The sequence below is a fragment of the Lytechinus pictus genome, chromosome 2, assembly GCF_037042905.1.
Source record: "Lytechinus pictus isolate F3 Inbred chromosome 2, Lp3.0, whole genome shotgun sequence".
In the NCBI taxonomy this organism is placed as follows: domain Eukaryota; kingdom Metazoa; phylum Echinodermata; class Echinoidea; order Temnopleuroida; family Toxopneustidae; genus Lytechinus; species Lytechinus pictus.
This window is the reverse complement of record NC_087246.1, coordinates 39573681-39593925: the sequence shown is the minus strand read 5'-3', so window position 1 is coordinate 39593925 and position 20245 is coordinate 39573681. Positions and strand designations below refer to the sequence as shown.

Genomic DNA, 20245 nt, shown 5'->3' with positions numbered 1-20245 from the left:
ATAACGTGACATTATGTAAGTACATGTCATACCAAAAATTGCTCAAAAACGTGATTTTGTGTACAAAGTCAATGCAATAGAGGAAAAAGTATGATTTTGTATTCTAATTACGCATAAATTAGTATTATCACTTAATAACAATTTGCGTGAAATAATTTACAATTTAATTTTGTAAATTATGCCCTAGACAACCCATGTGCCCATGTAAGAGGCGATTGTGCGGTCGAGATCTCAAGGGAGGGGGGGGGGGGGCCCTGGAAACCCCCTCCACTCCCCCCCCTTCCCCGGCCATATCAACTCCCAAAATACCCTGGCCTTAGTTGACTTTCTGGCTCCTCTTGAGTAGTCACCATTCATTGGACAGCTTGTTTTTATCCACGTCTGTATAGCACGAGGCAGCTTAATCTGTAGAAAAAAAACACACGTACCATTACGATAACATGAACAACATAAAAATACAAGAAATAAGGTGTTTTGCCACCATCTAGATCTCTTTTCACAAGTACATACCTATCGGATCATGAGGTCCTTGCGGCTATCTCTCTTAGCATATTCTTGCTTATAAAGCAAACTAAGCCGAAGAGTGACAAACAATTTATAATGCAAACAAATTGTCATAAGCACATATTGAAACTCTTTAATAAAAAAATGAAGAATAAATCTACATCTTCTAACAAGGATTACACTGTATGCCACTGCATGAATACAATCTGCTTAATTTTGCAATTATAATATCTAGTGAAGTGAATGCCTACATAATCACCTTTTATGAACTCCAACCGTGTCTTGTACATGATCATGGCCTTTTCTGTGTACACCTGTAGTATCTTTCCCACATAATGCTGGACTTGTTGCTCGATCATCCAGAGATCCCTCTTTGAATCTTTAATGAAATGAAATGAATTTGAGTGACATAGTAAAATTTTATTTGCAGATTAATAAAAATACATGATGATAAAACTTCTTCATTTCCATATTTCAGTGTTACAATTCAGGTGCAAAGAGTCATATTCTTTAATAATATTCAACATAAAATCAATGAAAACTAGTGCTGTTGTCGATAGGCCGAAAGGATTTTCAAAATTCCGACATGTCGACATGCACGCACCCACATCGACATGTAAACATAAAATAAAAAGGGGTCTAGCCTACAGTCACGAGTGTAAAGATTAGCTGAAAAGTTAGAAGCATTTATCCACAGTAATTGGCGCGATTAAAAGGTTTATTCAGCTTAGCAGCGCATTAAATGAAAAAAGAATACCTGCAAGCTGTGCGGCAGTAGAAATACGTCAGTGCAGGGCCGGCCTGCCCGATCGAGCCGCCCTCGATATCCCGCTATAGTGAGCGTAGCGAGAGTAGCATTCACCGTACCCATCCACGGAAATATGTACCCATCGCGCGCTATTCACCGTGCTTGATAATACGTTGCTCCTCAATGCATTACTTTTCACATAAACGTGAACAGCAGCAAACACGTGTTTTTGTCAAAGTTGTGACCGCAGCAATTGAGCGCTTACTTCATATCACGAAGTCACAGAAAACTTCCCTTCATTCGTTTGGAGATCGTTGCACGGATCGCCTCGGAAGTGATACTGAAATTATCGGTCGATTTTCATTATTTTTCATTGTCAAATTGAGGAGCTTGCGTTTGCAGCACATGGTACCAGCGTATACTACGCAATGATCACTGTTGTAATTGGTGATTCTCAAATTGGCTACGAGTGTTATTGCGCAATGCTTTCGAGACCGGATCGTGGTACAAAAACTTGATTCTCCAGAAAAAAATGTGGATTAAATCGGTGATTTTGGAAGTGAATTCACTCCAGCTTGGTAAAAAATATGTTTTCCCGAACTGAGCCTGTATTATAGATCTAGTGTGGGGATATCACTCGTGTCAAGGTGAATATATTTGATTGAGAGTGTTGTTCCACGATCGAATGCTTTTTTTATGTTAGGGAGCCCAGGCTAAATTACGGTCCCTTTTTCATGTCGACATTGTCGATGTCGGGATTAATTTTTAAGCGACATGTCGACATAGATTTTTGTTCCCGACAACAGCACTAATGAAAACATTAAAAGTAGAGGAGCATTTTAACCTTACTCACAGTCTGTTATTGTCGCTAAAGTCTTTACAATAAGAAGATTGGACACTTTGCCGACATCGCGTAATGCTTTGCATCGATTTACATGTATAATAGTCTTTGTGCCTAGTCTTTTCTATGTAGTGTCTTTAATATGTAGATAAAACATGCGTCCTTTAGCTAATTAGACGAACAATTTTGGAAATTAAAGACGGATCCATATTTTATCAACCGGAAGAGAAATTAGTGCTTAAATGAAGCTATTTGAGGGATATTGATGATATTTAGGGTGAATTGACTTCACATCTTTTCGTAAGTTTGTCATGTTCATAGAAGGCCGGACTTGATTTTATAGAAACCTCTTTTAAATTTGTGGGATTGCCTACCTCGAGTGAAGTTCGTGCAGGCTCCACTCCACTTCACTATTGCTACACTACGCTCCACCTACCCAAACTTTGAGACCGTGAACTGGATCTGATATTCCGAGTGACAAAAAGTGGTATTTTATGGGGGGGATATAAAATTCATGCAACATCACGCTCTTTAAAAAAATTAAAACTAATATTCTTCCTGCACACAAAGTTTCACTTCTTCCCCATGCCTCTATCCGTCTCAAAATTGATGATTTAGAGCCAACATGAAGTTACTCACACGTATCAATATTCAATACATCGCATGCGCGTGAGGTCGGTCAGGTCAGACCAGACCCGGTATATCGCGCATATTGCATCCGCATGCAATGTTTTGAAATCGGCAGCGAATTATAAATATGTGTGAGGAACTTCATGTTGGCTCTAAATCACCAATTTTGAGACTGATAAAAGCATGGAACTAAATGAAACTTTGTGTAAAGTAAGAATATTAGTTTTAATTCTTTTTAAAAATCAAGATGTTGCATGAATTTTATATTCCCCACCCCCATAAAATCCCACATCTGTCACTCAGAATATCAGATCGAGTTCATGGTCTCGAAGTTCGAGTAGGTGGAGCGTAGTGTTGTGTAGCCGTAGTTAAGTGGAGTGGAGCCTGCACAAACTTTGCTCCAGGTAGGGATTGCCATGCAACTGTTGACAATGTACACAGCGGCACGTAATACACCCATCGGTGCTCTCTTGGCTTTCCATGTGATGCCACTACCGTCTATCATTAAGAAAGAAGTTGACAGGTTGAAGGTTTGGAGGTGTCATAAATATTTACTATTTAGTTAGGTTGTTGTCCAAAATCTGGCGCTAATGCAGTTTCGCACCGGCCGATTACCAGCATACCTCATCACCAATATCTGTTCCAAATGTCATGACAAGTCTCGCAGTCATATTTCGATGTCAATATACCTACTCCTTTTCAAAATATCCTGATCGGGAACGGCTGTATTTCGGCTTCGATCTTGACCTCGTTGATCTAATCCGTAGACATCGCTTCGCAGATCGCTTGGATTTGCCATCACTGTAATGTGAATATGGACTGAATTTAGCAACCAAATAATGTGAGCAAAGCAGTGTTTGACTGAGGATTCGATGTCTTCGAGATCGCAGTCAAAATACAGCCGTTACCCCTCACAATATTTGGGAAAGCAGTGGGTATATTGATATCGAAATGTGAACCAAGAGACTTGTCATGACATCTGGGAACAAGTATTGGTGATGAGGTATGCTGGTAATCGGCAGATGCGAAACTGCATTAGCGCCGGAAAAGCAGTGGGTATATTGACGACGAAATGTGACTGAGAGACTTGTCATGACTAGCCTGGAGGCATCTGGGGAGTAAAATTATTTCTACTATACGTAGGCTTAGCACATAAATATTTATTGGCTAATGCAAGTATTTTATAATTCACGATTATCATCGGCTGAAGTTTTTTTTTTTTAATTGGCACTGCTCATGATATCGTCGCCCTCTCTTATACACGTCTTTTAACTAGGCTTCGAACAAAGAAGGAAATATGGCGACAAGATCATCGGTGAGTATCTGCTCATCTTTTCACATGATTTTTCTTAATATTTGTATTATTTTTCGTGTAAAAAACTTTATAAGTGCCTAATGGGGGGAAATGAACTTCTTTTCCATTTACAAAATTGAGTGATAAGCAAGTTAAATAAATCAAATATTTTGGAGCAACATTGTTTTCTCAAAAAACTCTCCTTCGTGTGGCCCAATGCCTTGCCAGGCATCATGGGGAGTAAGCCTACATATACATGTAGTAGAAATAATTTTACTCCCAGACACCTCCAGGCTAGTCATGACAAGACATGATTTGGGACAAAGTATTGCTAGCCTATTAGTGATGAGGTATGCTAGCACTGTAATCGGCGGGTGCGAAACTGCATTAGCGCCCCCGATCTTGCCTTTCTTGAAATGGTTAGCGGACAAGTAGCTTACTATCTTTGATTTAGTCAAGAAGTTAGACTTACGACGGTGTTGAAGCCTGGAGGCGTTTGGGGAGTGAAAGTAATATACTGTACGTATGGTCACTCCCCTTACGCCTGGCATTTGTACTTATAGGCTCCCACACACCAAAGAAAAATGCAACTATAAAAATGCGCCAAACTGCTAGTTATGTTTAGATTCTAGTTTTAACACTTCTGTACATGGGTAAAAATATTGGTTGGCAACGTTTGGCAAAAAATGGATAGTTATGGTTACAAAATGATGCCAGAATTATATGAATTAATAAAAGTAGAAGAGAGTTTACTTACACTTGTTGACATCGCCATCTTTGTAAATGCAACCTAGTTACGTTATGCGTATAGAGGGCGGCAAAATCATGAGCGGTGCTAGATTAAAAAGTGCTAAAATGTCCCGCTTCTAGTGCTGTTGTCGGAAACAAAAATCAATGTCGACATGTCGCTTAAAAATTAATCCCGACATCGACAATGTCGACATGAAAAGGGGACCGTAATCTAGCCTAGGCTCCCTAACATAAAAAAAGCATTCGATCGTGGAACAACACTCTCAATTAAATGTATTCACCTTGACACGAGTGATATCCCCACACTAGATCTATATAATACAGGCTCAGTTCGGGAAAACATATTTTTTACCAAGCTGGAGTGAATTCACTTCCAAAATAACCGATTTAATCCACATTTTTTGTACCACGATCCGGTCTCGAAAACATTGCGCAATAACACTCGGAGTCAATTTGAGAATCACCAATTACAACAGTGATCATTGCGTATTATACGCTGGTACACATGTGCTGCAAACGCAAGCTCCTCAAATTGACAATAAAAAATAATGAAAATCGACCGATAATTTCAGTATCACTTACGGGGCGATCCGTGCAACGATCTCCAAACAAATGAAGGGAAGTTTTCTGTGACTTCGTGATATGAAGTAAGCGCTGAATTGCGGCGGTCACAACTTTGACAAAAACACGTGTTCGCTGCTGCTCACGTTTATGTGAAAAGTAATGCATTTAGGAGCAACGTTTTATCAAGCACGCGATGGATGGGTACGGTGAATGCTACTACGCTACGCTCAGCTCGCTATAGCGCTAGATATAGATCTAGAGCGAGTCGGGATCGAGGGCGGCCGGCTCGATCGGGCAGGCCGGCCCTGCACTGACGTATTTCTGCTGCTGCACAGCTCGCAGGTATTCTTTTTTCGTTTAATGCGCTGCTAAGCTGAATAAACCTTTTAATCACGCCAATTACTGTGGATAAATGCTTCTAACTTCTCAGCTAAGCTTTACACTTGTGACTTTAGGCTAGACCCCTTTTTATTTTATATTTACATGTCGATGTGGGTGCGTGCATGTCGACATGTCAGAATTTTGAAAATCCTTCGTATGTCGACATCAATGTCGATATGAGGCCTATCGACAACAGCACTACCCGCTTCAATCACTGAACTAGAAATACGTGGAAGTCGTGTACACCCAAGCAAAACATCGCCAGCGAACTCGATAAGTGACCGCCACCATTTTGCTAGGTCAATTGTTCGAGAATGCGCCGTAGAAGGCAAGATACAATATGTTTTCTCTTTGTATTTCTAACTTAGTTCAGTGGTTGGACATTTTAGCACTTTTTAATCTAGCACCGCTCATGATTTTGCCGCCCTCTATATGCGTTACGTAACTAACTTAGGTTGCATTTACAAAGGATCAAAGATGGCGATGTCAACAACAAGTGGAAGTAAACTAAACTCTCTTCTACTTTAATTAATTCATATAATTCTAGCATCATTTTGTAACCATAACTATCCTTTTTTTGCCAAACGTTGCCAACCAATATTTTTACCCATGTACAGAAGTGTTAAAACTGGAATCTAAAGTTTTTAACTAGCAGTTTGGCGAATTTTTATACATATAGGCCCTAGCCTAATTAGGTCCTACTCCTAGTTGCATTTTCCTTTGGTGTGTGGGAGCCTATATATAAGTATAGTGAGTGATGGTATTACCGACCGGCCTTGTATTACCGAACGCGCACGTCATATGCGTCAGAAAATAATCAAATATGCTCAAACCTTTGCTACATCCTTCCAAAGGGAAATTGAATAGAAAAATTATGAAAAATTATCAAAAACACAATTTCAAAGTCTTTATATCCTAAAACAATAAAATATGGTCAAAATAGCTCATCAGTGACTTTGTTGTTTTCCTAACTTTTCCCATAGAAAACACACGTTCGGTAATACGATACCTTTTTCAAGTGACCAAAATATTTCACTTGCGAAGAGAGGTCCGATTGGAGGCTGATGTCGAAAAACGAAAAACAATTTCGGCAAAATTTCCGCATATTTATATTATGTAGGTATTTGTGTATTTATGGTGAAAGTTTTGTGAATTTTATTGGAATAATGTGTTTGATATGATCAAATTCATGAAAAGTGTTCGGTAATACGATCCACTACCATACAAACGCCAGGCGTTAGGGGAGTGACCATACGTACAGATTATTACTTTCACTCCCCAAACGCCTCCAGGCTACCCCTGACCTGGCTACAATCATGACAATCATGAACTCTTTGCCTACTGAGGTAGTCACAGCATCAACAATCAATGGCTTCAAGACAAAGTTAGACAAGTTCTGGTCTGCGTGGCATTATGTTCACGCATGGGAATAGTGCCTATTTCATTCCAATACATTACGGTAATTGGCACAGCTCAGCACATTGCACAAATAGCACAGACTCAGTTTTCGAACTTATCCAAGCTAGGAAGACAATCAAGCTAGGAAGACAACAAGATAGGAAGACAACAAGATAGACCTGGAAACTTGACTGCAGGAACAACTGTATTTTTCCAGTAGATGCGGTATAAAGGTATAAAGATGACAATACAAACATCCTCACCGCCGCCATCAATACTAGCCAGCCGTTGGCCGTCCCCGGCCGCGCACACCGCAGATCAGCCCCCACCCGTTAAGCGATCGGGAACAACGGCAGTGCAGTGGCCGTACGGTAATGATTAAAAAGTCGAAGAAATTTAAGTGCATGCCGCGCCAAACTACGAAAAATTGATCTAACTTACTGTTTAGCCTGTTGTGTGAATGTCTTAAGAAGTCGTTGTCCGAATCTGATCCATATTCTGTTAGTTTTTGTTGAAATATTGACGGCCTTCTTCATCAAGCTTCAGGTTCAGCTGAGCCTGAGCAGTTAAAGTTACGAACGTTTTTTTTCAAATGGCGGAACCGGAAACACGTATACCGGCCGTACGCGTACGCGTGCAAATTACTAGTCCGTGCGTTTGTACGGGGAGGGGGAGGGGGGGGGGTCTTACTTTTTACTTGGCAACCAGACAATTTGACTATTTTCGCCATCATATATATCATATTATTAACGTAAAGTAATTGAATAAAGTAAAATTCATATATTTATTTCTTCTTCCTTTCTTTTTCTTTTCTATGTCTTTTAATTTTTTCTTTCTCTTTATTCTTTTTTTTAATATAAGGATAGGATTTAAAAACATGTCTCACAATTTAAAACCAGGGCTTTTACTGAAAATATGTTATATAGGCCTACTAGTATGCAAGTAGGATGACAAAGAAAGCAATGAGGAAAATCACAGCTCCAATCCTATGTATTTTTCATTTTATTTATTTTCAAAAACACACATTTTATCCTTTCTTGCGATCGAAGGAAAGATCCCTTTATAAGGTTCAAGTAGTACAAGAAAATAATCTTAGATCAAGTGCCGGCAGGGTATTTTGATAAGGGGTGGAGGAGCAAGACAAGCAAATATAAAGATACCATTTTAAAGCGAAACATAAGAAAATATAATAACTTTGCCAACGAGGTAAAAAAAATAATATTACATCGGTCGTGACACTTTAAGGATGGAAAATAGTTTGAAAATATATAGATACAAACTTCATACAAATTAGAAAAAAGAAGCAAAATAAACTGCCATCATATGTCAACAGAGATACAAGATTGTTCTTGCAATTAAAAAACATATTTACAAACTATATATAGCCTCGCATCATAAAAATAGATTGAAAATATACAAATTTATTTGATTTAAAAAGAAATAGATATAAACCAGCCTGGCTAACATATTGCAAGGTTGCAAAGATATAAACCGGGGATATAAAGAAAAAAAAATAGGCCTTAAAATGGAAATTAAATATCCTATTTTTAGTTTATCCTATTCCACCTGTAAAATAGAAAAAAATATTGTGAATAGGAGAACAAATATTGAAGTAATTCTATTTGTAAAATATATTTGTAAGAAAATAGGTCCTTTTTACTAAAAAAAATAAATAAAAAAATAGATGGGAAACTTGGAAAAATGTATTTTCTCGCAATAAAAACTTCAAGGGGCCAGTATCGCATTAAAACTTGGTTATCAAACATGTAAAACAAAATCTTAGATAGCATTTTAACTGAGATTTATTTTTTAATCAACATTCAACGCTGAACTTTCTTATGTTAATTGTTTATCAATATTTTGTGAAAACAGATAGTGTGCACATCGTCATGAATATTCATTTGGTGGGCTGATGATGTGACATTCCCATTTTCCTTTTTTAATGTTAGATATGAAATTATGATTATCTAATTTTTTCAATACATGTGTAAATAATGTGTCTCCATTGTAATGAAGTTGCTGCATTAAATAACTAATGCGGTTAATCAGTTGTCATTCCAATTGTTTAAGTTCTTGGTAGAAATATGTTGAATAAACCTAATTTCATATAATGTACAAAAGAACATGGGATATGACATCATCAGCCCACCTCATTAATATTCATGAGACATGCCTAAATAAAACTGTTTCATGGGAATATTGCAAATACTTAAAATTCAACTTAACTTCGTTATTTGTCATCCGATTTTGAATAAATTTTAAGCATTTTGCTCTGTGAATTTTACTCTATTTATTGATTATCTCTAGCCTTGACCTCCCCTTCAATTATTTTCTTGTATTGTTAGAAAGAGATGGATGAAGTAGAATAATACGTTCATGCTTATGTTTTTATTCATTACAATATCTCTTTGAAATTCAACCCGGCTTCCTCACAACCATTAAGCTCTAAGGGTGTTAGGTGTGTCCTGTATGTTTCAACACGTACCCTTTTAAATGTAGTCAATTTTTTATTATTCATCCTGTTTTTTATGAAAAATAAGTGGCGAACAAACAAAACAAATGATAATTGAAATTTAAAAGAGCGCATGAAAAAGAAATAACCCTGAAAACGAACAAGAGTCCTCAAAATATAAGTTGCCCATTTTGGGGTCAATAATTTTTCGCATTTTTCAGTTCGCGCTTTGCTCCTAGTTTTGATCTAGTACGTATAGTACCCTTTCTCGTAGATATAGAAGCTATCAAACTTAAAACCTCTGAGTCTCAGTAGGCATAACCCCCCCCCCTCTCGCTGATATAGACCTACACAATGGGACAGGGTGAAATATAATTTTCAAATAGGGCCTATATGTCACAATCTAGCTATCACAAAATTAAATTTTCATATAAAAATTGTACTTTTTAAAATGAATGGTGCCCTTTTAAGCCTTATGGCCTTTTTAAAATATAAGACTCAATACCCCACTGACCTCTAGCTCCCGAAACTGAAGAAAAAAGATAAATCCCTCACTGGAAATAAAAAAATTAGTCTGTGGTACAAACAGGGCTTCCATGCAAGTACTGAAGGAAACTAAATTTTTCATGTACCACAGAAAATACACCATAACGTCTGTGATACAGTTTCAGTCATATTTCTGGGGTGGCTGCATGAGAAGTACCGCAGGAAATTTTGAAAGTATAGCACTGGGGTTGCCATAGAATTTTAGAAGTGCCTAATTGAGTCCTGCAGGAAATTTCAAAATTTTCATTTACCACAGAAGTATCACAGAAGTATCACAGAAGTATCACATAGAAGTGCCTTTAATAGGATCGAGTACTGCAGGAAATTTCAAAATGTTCATGTACCACAGAAGTATCACAGGGTTTCCATAGAAGTGCGTAGTAATAGGAGTACTGCAGGAAATTTAAAAAATGTTCATATACAACAGAAGTATCGCAGGGTTGTCATAGAAGTACTGCAGGATATTTTAGAATTTTCATGTACAACAGAAGTACGACATAACTATCACAGAGTGATATTGTATACAGTTATGTACAACAGAAGTATCACACAGGTACGACAGAGTACCATTAAGGTATTGCAGGAAATTTTCATATTTTAATGTACCACAGAAGTATGACAGAACTATCACAGAGTGATACCACAAAAGTCCTGTGGTAATTCTGTATACAGTTTTGTACAACAGAAGTATCACACAGGTACGACAGAGTACCATTAAGGTATTGCAGGAAATTTTCATATTTTAATGTACCACAGAAGTATGACAGAACTATCACAGAGTGATACCACAAAAGTCCTGTGGTAATTCTGCGGTACTGTCGTGTATGACAGAAGTATCACACAGGTACAACAGAGTACCACTAAAGTACTGCAGGAATTTTTTGTAAGGGAATTTTCCAAGAATAATGTTTTTTTAAGATATCCTGACATGTAGCAAAGTTGTTTAATGTGTTCTTGTGTCCTGTACTTCAATATCCTACATGCTTTCCATTTTGGCAAATATTTGTGTGTGTGTGTTTTTTTTTTGGAGGGGGGGGGGGGTATTGATTCTGAAAAACATGTAATTGACTGATGGTAAAATGTGGCAATTATTTTAAAAAGAAACATAAGGATTATCAAAATATTCTGTGGGTATTTATTTGCCATTACAAGCTTCCCTTATAAAAAAAATTGAATGGTATACCATTGAAATACCATACACCATACACCATTGAAACACCATTGATATACCATTGGAATACCATTCGCACAGCACCCATCATACACCAATGGTATACCATTCAAGCCCCAATGGTATACCATTCAAACTAATTTAAATAATTGGGACGTTACTATTACCATATTCATGAGCACCATTTACCATTCATATACCATTGATCAAACACCATTCACCATTGATCTACCATGGCCACTATAGACAGGTTTACCATTGACCACCATTCAGCCACCATTCACTGGCCTACCATTTACCATTCAGCCACCGTTCACTGGACACCATTGGTCTACCATTCACCTTACACCATTCACCATTCGCCTACCATTCACCATACACCGTTGACCTACCATTCACCGTACACCATTCGCGTACCATTCACCGTACACCATTCACGTACCATTCACCAAACACCATTCGCCTACCATTCACCATACACCGTACACCTACCATTCACCGTACACCATTCGCGTACCATTCACCGTACACCATTCACCTACCATTCACCATACACCGTTCACCATTGCCCTACCATTCACCATACACCATTGACCTACCATACATTGTACACTAGCTACCATACACCGCACACCATTGACCTACCATTTACAGTTCACCATTGGCCTACCATACACCATACACCATTGACCTACCAATCACCGTACACCATTGGCTTACCATACACCGTTGACCTACCATTTACCGTACACCATTGGCCTACCGTTCACTGTACACCATTGCCATACCATACACTCTATACCATTGGTCAACCATTCAATTTACACCATTGGCCATACATTATAGACCACAAGTGTACTGTGAATGGTAGACCAATGGTTTACACTGAATGATAGTTAGTAGACCAAAGGTGTACAATGTATAGTAGGCCAATAAAGTACAGTGAATGGTAGACCAATGGTGAACAGCATATATAGCTCGGGTTAATGGTAGGTTTGATAATGGATTAAGTATGCACAAGAAAAAAATGATGAAAACAGTTATTTCAAGAACGTCATATGTTTTTACTATAAGAAGTTTAAGTACAGCATAAATGGAACACAGTATTCACAAGTATAGACTTTATAATTAAAGCACATAAGTTATGAATATATATGACTTTGCTCCTCGTTGACATCTATACTCTGTCAATCTTGGTATCTAAAATAAACATGTATCAAGACAGAGTTTAATTGAAAAGCACAACAAATGAATAACATTTCCAAGAATAAACATGTTCTCTCTGATGGCTTTTTACGTGGATTGAGTACTTGACAAAACCACTGTTCTGCAAACAAACCTGATACTTGTAATACAATAACCTTGATTTTAAATCTGTTGCGTGTAATTGCTTTCACACAGCTACTTCAATGACATTAATAAAATATTTTTTTTGCTAATAAGTTCAAGTACAAAAGAGTAGAACCCAGTATTGACAAGTACATGTATGGCATAAAAGCACCAGCATTATGAATACATGTGACTGCACGACTCTACAAGAGGTCAATGATTGCACTCCACATAGATATTATGTTAATCTTCCTATAAACAAATCTAAATGTAAGACAGAGTTTGGACAACAAACTGATGAACACCAAATTTCGAAGATTAAACTCAAAATGTGTGATAGCCTTCACATGGCCAAATGATTAAAGGTAAAGAGTACCAAACTTAGAGGAAATAAATATCCCCAAAAGGGGGGAAAATAGTACCCCCATAAAAATAGAACCTCCTAATATTTCTCTATTTTCTTTTCACCTAAAAGATATATCAAACGGCGTGTTTCTACATAGAATCGTTAAAAGGTATTACCCGCGTAAGTATCCAGAATCCCGGAAAACTTTCCTGTAGAATTTTGTAGAAACAGACGCGATGCAGTTTATTGATAAACTGTTTCAAGCAAAATATGGTTTCTCATAACCATCTCTGAGAGGTGGTTATTGCCATGTTAATCCGTTTAACTTTTCTGTAAAAACACACGGCAAAATAGCGTATCGTGTCTGGCGGAAGTGCTTAATCCCGGAAGTGCAATTTCGCAGTAAATAAATTTGCACATTCTGGCCTTTTCGATCTCGCCAGCTGATCGTGCAACACGTATACCTGCTACATTGAGTGAGATCTACCACAAATTTTGAAAATTTTCCTAAGAAGATGCAATTTTGGACATATGTACAATGCAACGTGAGGTTATAGGTTGAATTTTCCAATTTCCGCCGTATTTGCAACGTGAAAAGCGAGTTAATCAGATTATTCGGTTTGTAGAAGCAGGTTGGTTTAAGGGCAATAAGGTTTTTCGAGTCCGGAAAAGATAAATCCTTTTTAATGATTTTCTGTAGAAACATGCCAAAAGTTTATCATAAATACATTAAAGATACATAAAGAAATAAATAATATCTATATCAAAAATAGAATATATAGAATAATATAATAATAAAGAATATATCATGAAAATAGAAAAAAAAAACAAGAAAAATAGCGACATTTTTTTTAAATATTTTGCAAATCATATAGAAAATAATTCTTAGTAGCACATCTATTTTTTAACTATTTCCCATAGTTCAAATATACAAGATTCCCACTTATTTCTTTTTTGTCTATTTTTGTTGTGTTGAATCAGATGAATAACTCAATTATGTGTGAGAAATAATATAATTTTTGTCTTACACAGTATATCAGTAGTCAATCGTAATTTTTTACAACCTAGCTTGGACAAAATTTGACTTCATATAATACAAAAAAATATATAAATTGGGATCTTGTATATTCATGAGGACTTGCAGAGAACAGTTTTACCAAAAAATAACAACTTTAATTCATCATAATTTCGTTAATCCTCATTCAATTTTGATGAAATTTTCATTTTTTTTTTGTCTCATGTACTCTTTGAATTAAAATCACATAACTTTCAGTCTAGAGTACCTAGCCCTTCAATCAAATGGGTTGGACGACCGGTTACATTTTACATATAACATAGTTATAAGGAGAATGAAGGGGACCATAAAAAGAAAGCATGAGGAAAGGGGAGATTTAGGTAGGAAGAGAATTAATCAGAAAAGCATAATGTTGACAATTTCGTAAAAATCTGATAACAAAGTCTTTGATTTGAAGGTTTAGCAACATTTTGGGAAAATTTACTGGAATGTGCACATGATCGTCAGGAATATGTGTTAGGCTTATGTTATAAAATGAAATCATAATAATTTCATATTTTCGTACACGTGTGTATGATATGTCCCACGTAGCATAAAATGATTTCAAGCAATGCATGTGTTTACATTAAATAAATCTTCACTCCACTTTTTAGTTCTTGGAGGTCAAAATGTGAATAAACATGACTTCTTGTTATAAAATACAAAAGAACAAGTGGGGGTATGACATCAGCTTGTTAACTGTGGGTGCGTCGTGGTCTAGTGGTTCTGACTCTCACCTTTCAACAGAGTGTCGTGGGTTTGAATCCTAGCAATGGTGTTTTCCTTCAGCAACACATTTATCCACTGTGCTGCACTCGACCAAGGTGAAGTGAATGCGTACCCGGCAAGATTAATTTCTTGCAGCTGTAATAAAAGAATATGGGATGAAAACAATGCAAAGGACAGTATGTCAGCTACGGGTTCAAAACATCAATGCTTGTCGTGCGTGCAAGCTTTCTTGAGAAATTTATATATTTTTCTAAAATATCGAGAAATTTGCATAATACACTACCCTTCAATTGAATAGTACCAATTAACAAATATCAACAAAACATTTTGTACAATATGATAAAGAAATTCATGTTTAACCATAGATTAGCAGAAAATAACCCGTTATATTAATGGGAGGTTGCCCAAATGATGACAAATACCATACCACATGCATACCTGGGCCAAAGTGTCCACCCCCCCCCCCCGCCAGCATATTGATTTTTTTCCAGGGGGGGGGGTGTTAGAAAGGACGTGTAATCCTATAAATGGGGATGACATTTGGTCTTTTTCAGTATTTTTACCATTCCTCACAAGTTTTGTTTCAGCTATGCCACTGCAGGAGTACAATCTGTTTTATTTAATGAAGCTTTGCAATTTTTTCCACTGAAGTGAATTCTTACACAATTACCTTTCACAAACTCCAGTTGTTTTCTTGTAAACGGTTTTCTGTGTTCAACACCTGTAGTTTCCTTCTCAGATAATCCTGGACCATCTACATTATCATCCAGTGTATCCGTCGTCCAATCTTAAATGAAATAAAATCAATTTGAGTGTTGGAAAATATGCATGTGCAGATAAAAACAAAAATATAATACTAATATAGTAAAACTTTCTTTAAGCTCCAAAATGCAACGATTCACTCATATACAGCATCATTATAATTTTTATTTCAACATATGCAGCAAATTCACTTGAAAATATGTTTGAAATTGATGTCACAGAAATAAAATTCCCCCACCAAAGATTTTCTGTGTGTGCATGCTGGAAATATATAGATCAATATAACACAGTTACTCTGCTGCGTAACGTGTTTTGATCAGCAATCATGTAGATATGCAAGAGAAAATTATCTAATATAAAAAGAATGATCTGAAGTCATATTTCCAGAGCAGCAGTTTTCAAAAGGTAGGCCTAATCAATTAATTGATAACATTCAATATGATTTTCTTTTCTTGGTATTGACAATCACAGTAACGGATCCAGATGGGCACAATTGACCTGTGCCCCCCCCCCCCCTTGAGAGCAATAGTCAATGGCCCGAATTCAAAAATCAAAAAGGTGGTTTTTAAAACCCCGGTTGAGTCCATGTTTTATGGAGATTTCCTGTATAAATTACGCTTATTTACAGCGTATATCAAAATATGTCCAATACTGATGCGCGCTTTTGTCACAGTGCGCCAAATTGACGCCTGTTGCCGTGGTTATCCACGCTATTTTAATCACGAGTCCACTGTTTTGAATTAATGAGTCCACTCTTCAAACAGTGGACTCATGAATAAAATAGCGTATCTAACCATGGTAACAGGCGTCAATTTGGCGCACTGCGACAAAAGCGCGCATCAGAATTTGACATTTTTTATACACGCGCCAGATACGTGCTAAATTAAGCGTAATTTATACAGGAAATCTGCATACACCATGGACTCAACCGTGGGTTTTCAAAACCACCTTTGTGAATTCGGGCCAATGTGTTTAATGTAAATATGGCGTGTATCCCTCCTTTTGAAAGTTACAGCAAATATTTCTAACGGAAATATATACCGTGTTTACACTTAATCGGCTTTTTCATAGCGTGTAAAACACGATTAACTTGCATCGGCTCGCGGTTCAGAATCAGCAATTTGCACCACCAAAGTAGTAGGTTCAGAACCACGAGCCGATGCAGAATCGGCTTTTTTACTACGTGTAAACAGAAAGCCGATTCTGCATCGGCAATTGGTGCGCATTTCATTTACTTTACCATTGTGACATAATTGTAAGCGCACGGATCCAGCGTTGTCTTTATTATGACGTATATTGTTGGTGAGCGTATTAAGGTTTTTGACACGCGAGCTGATTCTGCACCGCAAGCTGTAACAGCGTGTAAATGCAGTGCAAGATAAACCAAAAGCCAATTCTGCATCGGCTTTTGGTTCTGAACCAAAAGCCGATCAAGTGTAAACACGGTAATTGTCTCATACACAAGTAAAGATCTCCTTTTTTGTGCTTGTTAAAGCATGGACCTATTACGAATGGACATTCAACGAGAGCTCTTTATGACCACCACCTGTTTCCAGCTGTCAAAATCGCTGTCTAACCCTTAACTTTCTCTTTACGCGGTTTTTACGACGACCGCCCGGGGCGATTGTTTACACAAGCTCCTTTCGGCCAATGATCGTCACCGATCGATCACTGGCCCTCTTTCGACCAAAGACGGTCATGTTTTAGCCCCGATTGCCAATAGGGAAAGTCCCTACATTACCTAGAATGCAATGCGCGATTCATATCCGGTTTTTCAGTACATTATTTTAGGCTGTCTATAATGTGCGATTGTCGTCTGACCATAAAAAAAAATCCCGTTAAATTTCAGTCCATATCAAAATTACGGCACAGCAACGCATGAGGATTCAAACAATGACGTAGAGATCGAAGCCGATATACAGCTGTTCCCGCGATATTCGGAAAAGCGGTGGGCATATGGACATTCAAATGCAATTCAGACTTGATATGACATTTGAGAACAACATTTGGTGGTGAATTTTGCTCGAAGTTGGTCGGTGCGAAATTAGCGCCCAATCCCACGGAAAAATCCCAAGGAAAAAATTCAGAAATTGTGATTTTAGTCAGCTGGCATGGCTGAGTTCAGATTAGCATAGGCCCTTTTTGGGGGGATACATTTACATATACATGTAAACTACAAATTTTGATTACAAACGTCAAAAACTATGCCAAGTTTTATATTTGAACAAATTATATCGTATTCATATGTAATAAATATTCTAAAAAACCTTAGGCCTAACCAAGAAGAAAATATCACATAACTCACTAATACCAAAATCCCGCCATGTTTTCAGAACACTTCTTGATTTATCATGGAATATTTATCTGCCTCAATTTCTAAAATATGTTAATTCCAAACAGTTGTAGGTTTTCTCTGAATAATTATTGCAGTCTCTCGAGAAAAATTGAATAGGAATCGTTTGTCACTCTCTCCAGTCACAGTTCCGCACACAAAGTGCACATTTTACCATTGAAATTGCATGCGCAATAAGTGGTGCGTAGCTTTTTAGGGCCTGCGTAGCCTTTAAGGCTTTACTTTATGTTTTAAAATTTAGGACACCTTACCATGTTTCACCTGAATACTACCATGTCCATGTCATCTTAATTTACCAACATTATCTACCAACAACAACAAATTATAGGCCTCATTCCAGAGCAATATTTTTCGGCAAGGTTTCCATTTCAGTGAAACAATGTCAATGTTGTGCAGTAACCAATGGCCTAATTGACACTTTGACAGTCAATGTCATGACAGTACTGCACTGTACAGCATTAATTTAACAAGTCATTCATTCATAAATTCATACCGGTATTCAGATATGGTTTTGTAAAACATTGACAATAGATATCAGGCCCTACGAGCGAATTATACTCAATGACAATGCTCGGCTCGGCTCACCTCAGCCAATACAAAGCATATCAACGCACCCCATAATCCATCTCGCCAGAGACAGGCGTGTCCCGGCCCGCGCCAACGGGGCAGTGGCGGTACGGTGGCAGTGAAACCCCGTGGCAGTACAACGACATCTAACAGTAACACTAACAGTAACATTCTAGAAAATCAGGCCGAGCCACTAACTACGAAAACAATATCAAAGAAAATTGTTATCTAACTTACTGTTTAGCGTATTCTGCGAATGAATTTGAAGTCGTTGTCCGAATCTGACCTGTGTTCCTTTAGTTTATGATGAATTATAGACGGACTTCTGAACAGCAAAACAGTGGTTGATCGGGTTCTTTTTTCAAATATTGCAATTGGCGGTTACATGCGTACGTGCGCGCGCGCGTGCGAGAACAACACTTACAAACATAGAGCGAGCTAGCTAGCAGCGCAGCCAACACATCCCGATATTGGGGGGGGGGGTAAATCAAGACCAAATCAGGGGGAGGGGGCTTCTTAGCCAAGATACATCCCGATATGGGGGAGGAGTGAATTGCATGTAAGACCAAATCAGGGGTGTCTTTTTCTTGATTGGTTCTGGGTTGGCAATTAACCATGCAGTCAATTTTTGCCACTGCTTATCCTTTGAAAGGATCTATGAAAAAAATCATTTTGCTCAATTTTTTTCTGTTCTATAATTCCATGTCTTTTTTTTTTTCCATTGTCTTTTTTTCTTTTTCCTTCTTTTTTTCTGTTCAGTCTTTCTTCTTTTCTTTGTCTTAGTCTTTTTCTTTTCTTTTTTTAAATTTATTTTTCTGTTTCTCGATATATATATTTTTTACTTATTTCTTTTTTCCTTTTCTCTCTTTGTTTAATTTCGCTTTTGTTTTGATTGCAATTGAGAATTTCGTTCATTAGATTTTTTTCTGTTACATATTGTACTAGCCTGGCGGCAGGGAATTTTGATACTGGGGGGGGGGGGGGGGCAAGACAATAACAGACAAATCATTTCAATTAAGCAAGTAATGACCGGCCTAGAATAGCTCTCCTCTTTATAAACACCATCCATGAGTGAGAAAAAATAATTAAAACACAATTTGTAAAGAAAAAAAAAGAGGAACGTTTTATGATCAAAAGCAGTAGTAGCGATATATAAATTGGCCGGGAGGGGGCTTTGGTCGTTGCAGACCAAAATCAGGGTTTGCCGATGGGAATTTTAAATAGGGGTTGGGGGAGGAAGACAACCAACAGTGAATTCATTTTAAGCAAAATAATGACCTATGGGACATTGCAAGAAACTTGCAATTGAACGCAAGTCAATTTCAAACTCCAAAATCAATTGAAAGTCTTACTTTTCATTGCAAACTTGCAACTGATTTATTGTTTCTTCCATCAATAAATCTATAAATTTGTTTACTTTAGATGAAATTAGTCTATCACTTGTAAATTTGCAACCGAATTTTGGGATTGACTACAAATATTTTCTTGCAACACCCCATAGCTCTCTTTATAAAAAGTGGCCATAATTAAATAAGAAAATTAATTTAAAAATAGAACAAAACTTTCAAGAAGGGGGGGGGGGCGTTACATAAAAAACTGTATACCGTACAGATAGGAGAGGTGGTGTGCCGTTCAAATTATACCAAGAAACAAAAAGAGAAAAGAAAGGATGGTGAAATGTACAATTTTCTATTTAGTACGATACACATCTTGTTCATGCTCTTTAAAACTTGCATGTTTTAATTTCAAGATTCTTACGGTAAATGATGATTATATTCTTCCCTTTCGGGAGTGGCTGTGAAATAATTTGTCCGTTGATATTAAGG

The 20245-nt window shown here is 37.3% G+C and overlaps 2 long non-coding RNA genes across 2 annotated transcripts; both read right to left on the bottom strand.

Moving 5' to 3' along the window:
- Positions 1-278: 278 nt before the first annotated feature.
- Positions 279-7694, bottom strand: LOC135153114 (uncharacterized). The gene is made up of 3 exons (XR_010292593.1): positions 7552-7694; positions 764-883; positions 279-405 (listed from the first exon to the last, which is right to left on the bottom strand). It is a non-coding gene; the product is annotated as an uncharacterized LOC135153114 (long non-coding RNA).
- A 6380-nt stretch (positions 7695-14074) lies between these two features.
- On the bottom strand, positions 14075-18843 carry LOC135153302 (uncharacterized). Its single transcript, XR_010292754.1, has 3 exons — positions 18657-18843; positions 15408-15524; positions 14075-14872 (listed from the first exon to the last, which is right to left on the bottom strand). It is a non-coding gene; the product is annotated as an uncharacterized LOC135153302 (long non-coding RNA).
- Positions 18844-20245: the final 1402 nt, after the last annotated feature.